The sequence below is a fragment of the Microtus oregoni genome, unplaced genomic scaffold (assembly GCF_018167655.1).
Source record: "Microtus oregoni isolate MIOR12 unplaced genomic scaffold, Mior012 000009F_ref0000495, whole genome shotgun sequence".
Classification (NCBI taxonomy): domain Eukaryota; kingdom Metazoa; phylum Chordata; class Mammalia; order Rodentia; family Cricetidae; genus Microtus; species Microtus oregoni.
The window spans coordinates 10,690,378-10,696,216 of NW_024543068.1; positions in this window are offsets into that span (position 1 = coordinate 10,690,378).

Here is a 5,839-nt window from a genome sequence, read left to right on the forward strand (position 1 = left end):
TCGTAACTGTTAGTGCCGGAGGACGGCTCCAGTGACCAGTGACGGTAAATGGTCACGTGGCCCTCTGTGTTTATTTCCTTGTTGTCACTGCCAACTCTTGCAAATGCCTTTCTTTTTTTTCTGCTTTAGTGGTTGTGTGACGAGAATCAATGACAGGGAGCCTTCTGAGCTGCAGGAGAAAGGAAGGGTGGAGCTGAGGTTTCAGCTGGCTGGGTGACTGGGTGAGTCACACTGAGTGGCTGGCCCCTTTCACCCACGTAAGGACAGGCTGTAGCCACCCACTGACTGCCCAACTGTGTCTGGACAGAAATGGGCATGTCTGCTGTGCAGCGGCCCCACCCATGCTGGGATAACCCTGTGAGTCAGGAAGGCCGGATCTATACTCGCTGCTTTTCATTCCTCTCAGGCCTCGAAGCAGAAATGACCGCCGGGCCCACCTGTGAATCCAAGCCCAGGCAGAGCAGCGTACACAGCATGCTGACTAGCCCTGGGTAGGAGTCTGGGAGTAGGAGGGGTTCAAAGTCATGAAGCAGGCGGAAGAGCTGGCACAGTGGTTAGTAAGAGCACAGTCTGCACTTCCAGAGGACCTGGGGTTCAATCCCCAGCGTCCACATGGCAGCTCACAACTGCTTGCAACTCTGGTTCCAGGGGATCCGACACCCTCACACCTATATGAGTGCAGGTGAAAACACCAATGCACATTTAGAAAGGAAAAAATAAGGCCACGAAGCAAAGTCTTCCGTGCTCCCTTTCATGCTGTACTCCCTCCTGGTCTCTTTCCTAAGGACTGAGATGCACTCCTTAAGCTGGTTCTGACATGGGTCTTTTGTCCATTAGTTTCCCCAGGGAGGGCTGGGCGTTCAGGGGTGCTGGGAGGATTGTTCCTGGTGCCTAAGTCAAGGGGAACACCTAGAAGCACAGGCTGGGTCAGGATTCAGGCACAATGTGTAAGCTGTCAAGAACCAGGGTCAGTACTGGGCAGTACTGGTGGTAAAGGTCTTTAATCTCAGCACTCAAGAGGCAGACCATCTCTGAGTTGAGCTCAGCCTGGTCTACAGCGCAAACTTCAGGCGAGCAGGGGCTTCACAGGGAAACTCCTCTTGAAAAACAAACAAACAAACAAACAACCTAGGTCCGTAGCCTCCCTCATTCTGGAGACACTGAAACCCTGACTCAGAGAGGGGTGGTGACTTGTCCAAGGCCACATTGCTCCTCAGCAGTAGTCTGGGGACTCCGGGGTTTCAGGCTGTCACTAGCTTCCCTTGCCTCCCAATTTGTTCCATCCCCGGAGAAGTCACTATCAGTAGCCTAGATGGGAGTGGTGCAGCTACCCAGCTCTTTGCCTTTGACCTACTCATTTTCGTGCCTGCCAAAGACAGCTCTAAATTAGATCACCTCTCTTCCCTCTTCCTACTAGCTGCCATGCAAGCAGCTTCTGCCCTGCGTGAAATGCAGGCCACCTCTTCCCACCTGCTTGGGTTCCCAGCCCCCAAAGAAAGGCAAGTCTGTACTTTTGTGCCTGGGTGCTATTTCATGAAGTTTGGTGTACCCAAGACTTTAAGAAATGACAGCCCTCCTCTACTGTGTAGGTTACACCAGACTCATGGGGAGATGCCATTACTGCAAGGCCTGCATGTAGCCTGTCTAAGGTCACTACTGCCAAGTTCAGGGCTAGGAGTTAGAGAAACCTGGGTCTGGCTGCTCCCAGAGCTGTGTCTAGTGTCCTGAAGGCAAGAGCTGTGAGAGCAAGCTAGTGGCAACAGAGAAGGAAGTCTTGCTACTACTGAGGGCCTCAAGAAATCTCAGGATCACTAGTGAGTCAAGGTGAAGTCTGAGTGGAGGTTTTTGTTTGTTTGTTTGTTTTTGTTTTCTTAGAGATAGGGTTTCTCTGTAGCATTGAAGCCTATCCTGGAACTCTCTTTGTAGACTAGGCTGGCCTTGAACTCACAGAAACCCACCCGTCTCCGCCTCCCAAGTTCTGGGATTGAAGGCACGCACCACCACCGCCTGAAGGGAAGTATTAAGGAAGTACGCAGACTCACTCGGGTGACAGGCACGGTTTCATTCTTCAAGCAGAGCTGACACAGGTGCACAAACACTAACACTACGCGTTACACACTAATAGACAAAAATAGATGGGGCTGTACGTAAAGTACACAAAAGACGGACACAGAAGCACACACCCGTCTGCGACCAGACTAACACCAGACTACAGCCAGAAGCACACACCCGTCTGCGACCAGACTAACACCAGACTACAGCCAGACGCAGACACCCTGGGACACACACAATCCTGGAGGGAAAGGACGGAAGCCTCGCGCTGCCTCATTTCCTGGCCTGTCCTCCAAATCAGAGGGAAAAAGCTTTCCCCAGAACTGCTGAGTCAGCAGCGGGTGACAAATGAGCCTTGGGCGTTGAAGCCCGGGCACGAGCACTTAACACGCGGAGCGGGTGCACGCCCGCGCCTGACGGGATCATCTTGAGGGGGGCAGGGAGGCGTGGCGGTCCCCAGCCTGCCCCGGGTTGGCCCTAGGGAGGAAATGCTGGGCTTTGACTTTGTAAACGAGGACTTTGTAGCTCAAGGTCATTCAGCTGGTGCCGCCAGCCGGCTTCCTGCTGGGAGGTGGGCTGGGCTCTGGGCCGCGCTGGGCTCTCGCCTGGGCTGAAGGGAAGTGCTAGAACAGGTGAGGGAGGTAACAGAAGGCGTCCTCTCCTGTATGGGCCAGTTGTCAAGAGTAGACCCTAATTAGGTGCTTGGGGCAGGGATGACCCGAAAGGCTTCCCATCCAAGTATAGGTGGGGTTTGGGAAGCCTTGGGATCCTTCCTAAAGTCTGCCACCCTGGAAACGAGGCACGTGGCAGCCTGCCTGGTCTGGTTCCTCTTCCTTCTTGCCCCCTCATTTATTCTTCCTGGAGCAGCCAGCAAGGCCTTTTCAGAACATCAATCATGTCATTTCCTCTACCCCTGCGCTTGGAATAAATTCAGCAGCTCCTAGTGGTTAGCTGCCATCAAGACCTGAAAGGCAATCTTATAGACTGGCAGGCACATGAACCATGTCTGTCTCAGCACCAAGCCTTACCTCTGCCGGCTCCCGCCAGCGCCAGCACGTTTGCCTTGGCTTCCCGGTCTCTTCTGCCTGGGATCAGGGGCATTTCCCAAGCACGATTTCCTCCTTCCTCCGACCATTTACCTAAAGAGGTCCTGATAAAGAGGTCCTGATTATAAGTCATCATCCACAACGGGGCTGCTTCCCACACGCCCCTGCCCACCCCCTAACTCGATTGTTCAGGGTTTCTGCTGTGGTTGGTTGATTGTTTTTAAGGTAGTCTAAAACTGAAACTGGCCTTGAACTTCTCATCTCCCTGCCTCTGCCTCCGTCTTCCAAGGACTAAGATTTCAAGTGTGAACTACCATACCTGACATGTGGTTCTATTTCCCTCATAGTACTCACCATTGCCTGAATTAATTTGAAAGACACACACAACTTTTTTTTAAACTTTATTTAAGATAGGTCATGAGTGTGGTCTTGAACTTGCTGTCATGTAGTTTAGGCTGGCTTGGAACTCAGGGTCCTCTTGTCTGAGGGCTGGGGTTACAGATGTATGTTTCTATTCCAGGCCACTCCCTGAATTTTTACTTTTATTTGTTTCTCTTTTGTAAATCTGTCTCCCTCCCTCAATATAAAAAGTCTTCTTGATAGAGAAACTTTTGCTGTTTCGTTTGGCTGTACCGTGTCCCTATCACTCGGGTGGTGTCTGAGACAAAGTGGGTACCAGCCACTTTAAATATATTTATACGGGAGAAGAACAGCCTGTCAGGGAACACAGACCTTGAGACCACAGAGGTAAAAAGATGGCCCATGTATATGTGGAGCACGGGTTGTAGCAGGGGGCATGGCTCTAAGGTACCAGCTACGCCAGGAAAACAGCTCCAGACCTAATGAGAATATGTCAGGTTGTTATTTGTGAAGGACACAAACCTAGGTGTGGTTAACTTGGGAAACTGAGATAGGACGATTGCCATGCATTGCGGGCTAGCCTGGACTACAGAGGTAAGCCCTCTCTGTCTCAGCAAACAAAAGAGAGAAAGGAGAACACAGCTCTCTGGCAGGCTATTGGTGCTCTTCGGGGGCATTTTCTTTGGTCACCCACCCCTCAGCACTCAATTGGGCTTTGATACAGAATCCAGAAAAGATCTCGGTGACTGCTGAGACAGTGGCTGTACTTCTATATCTGCTATGCTTCCACTCCAAGGACGCCAGCCAGGCATGCCTCAGTTTCCCTCTTGGTACCCAGGGATTAAGAGGGCTATGCTGTTCAAGGTGGAGCTCCTGGGGAATCTAGCAAGACAGAAAACATTAAGTATTTTCGTCTTGACTCTTGGGCTTCCTTGGACTCTGAGCCCGGAGGATTTTGTTTCTTAATTCCTGTTTTCTTTTGTGGGGCTCCAGTGAGGTAATTACCAGGATGGGGCTTTGAAACTCATCCCTGGCTGGAGGGATGGGAAGGAGGATCTTCTGTGTCGGTGCTGAAATCCCGTCTTGTGGACATGGAGCTCCCAGGCTATGCATTCCCCTTTCTCCTCAAACCCATCAGGCCACCAGGAAACCATTTTTCTGATGCTCACCTCACTTCCTCACTGAATTGAGGTAGCAGATCCTGCTGCAGTGAGGGACAGTGAAGGAGGCCCTGGGGAGGAAGCAGCCCCCTGGGCTACACACCTTGTAGAGAGGAAGCAGCTCACACCTCCAGCCCTGGCCTCCCAGCTGTGTTCTCAGCTTCCTAGGTCCAGAGCTCCTTCCTCCACAGCCGTGGGCAGAGCAGGCTGACTGGATACTGAGAGGGTGACCTAAGGCCACTGCTCACAAGCTCTGCCCTGACTCAGTCTCTCCATGGGGGTGACAGCAAGGGCCAAGCGCCTGGCAGTTAACGATATTCCCTCACGGGTCACAATGCTGTCTCCACCAAAACATCCCGCGGGGGGCGGGACTAGAGCAGGGTTTCCAGTCTCACTACAGACTCCCAGGTGGCAGCAGCTGGAGAGAAGTGAAAGAAAAGAGAAAGGCGGAAGTGGCCACAGTCAACATCCAGCTCTACCCACACCGGGCTGGCTGCCAGGTGTTAGCCAAGCTGATAAAACTGGGGTGGTGGTAGGGCTCAGAGTCATAAGGCTGAAGATAATGGCCAGACTTCACTCAGCTTTGATTATTGATGTTTAGGTTTTTTTGTTTCGTTTTGTTTTTGAAGAGCTCTGCCTGCCTGTGCCTCCTGAGTGTTGGGATTTTTTTTTTTTTCTCGAGGCAGGGTTTCTCTGTGGCTTTGGAGCCTGTCCTGGAACTAGCTCTGTAGACCAGGCTGGTCTCGAACTCACAGAGATCTGCCTGCCTTTGCCTCCCGAGTGCTGGGATTAAAGGCATGCGCCACCATCGCCCGGCAAGTGTTGGGATTAAAGGTGTACACCACCACTGCCCAGCGATGTAAACTAAAGTTTTTACAATCTAACATGAAGGTCCTCGTGCAGCCTAAGCTGTTCTCCAATCATGGCAGTCATCCTGCCTCTGTCTCCCGAGTCCTAAAATGTAGGTGTGAACCAACCACCATAATTAGAAGCATTCATTTTTTTTTTTTTAGTGAGCAATTATTTCTTCTTGTAATTATTACTGTTTTTGTTTTGTTTTGCTCTTTGGGACAGGATTTTTTTTGTTGTTGTTTGTTTTGTGTGTGTGTGTGTGTGTGTGGCTGGAGGGATGGGAAGGAGGATCTTCTGTGTCGGTGCTGAAATCCCGTCTTGTGGACATGGAGCTCCCAGGCTATGCATTCCCCTTTCTCCTCAAACCCA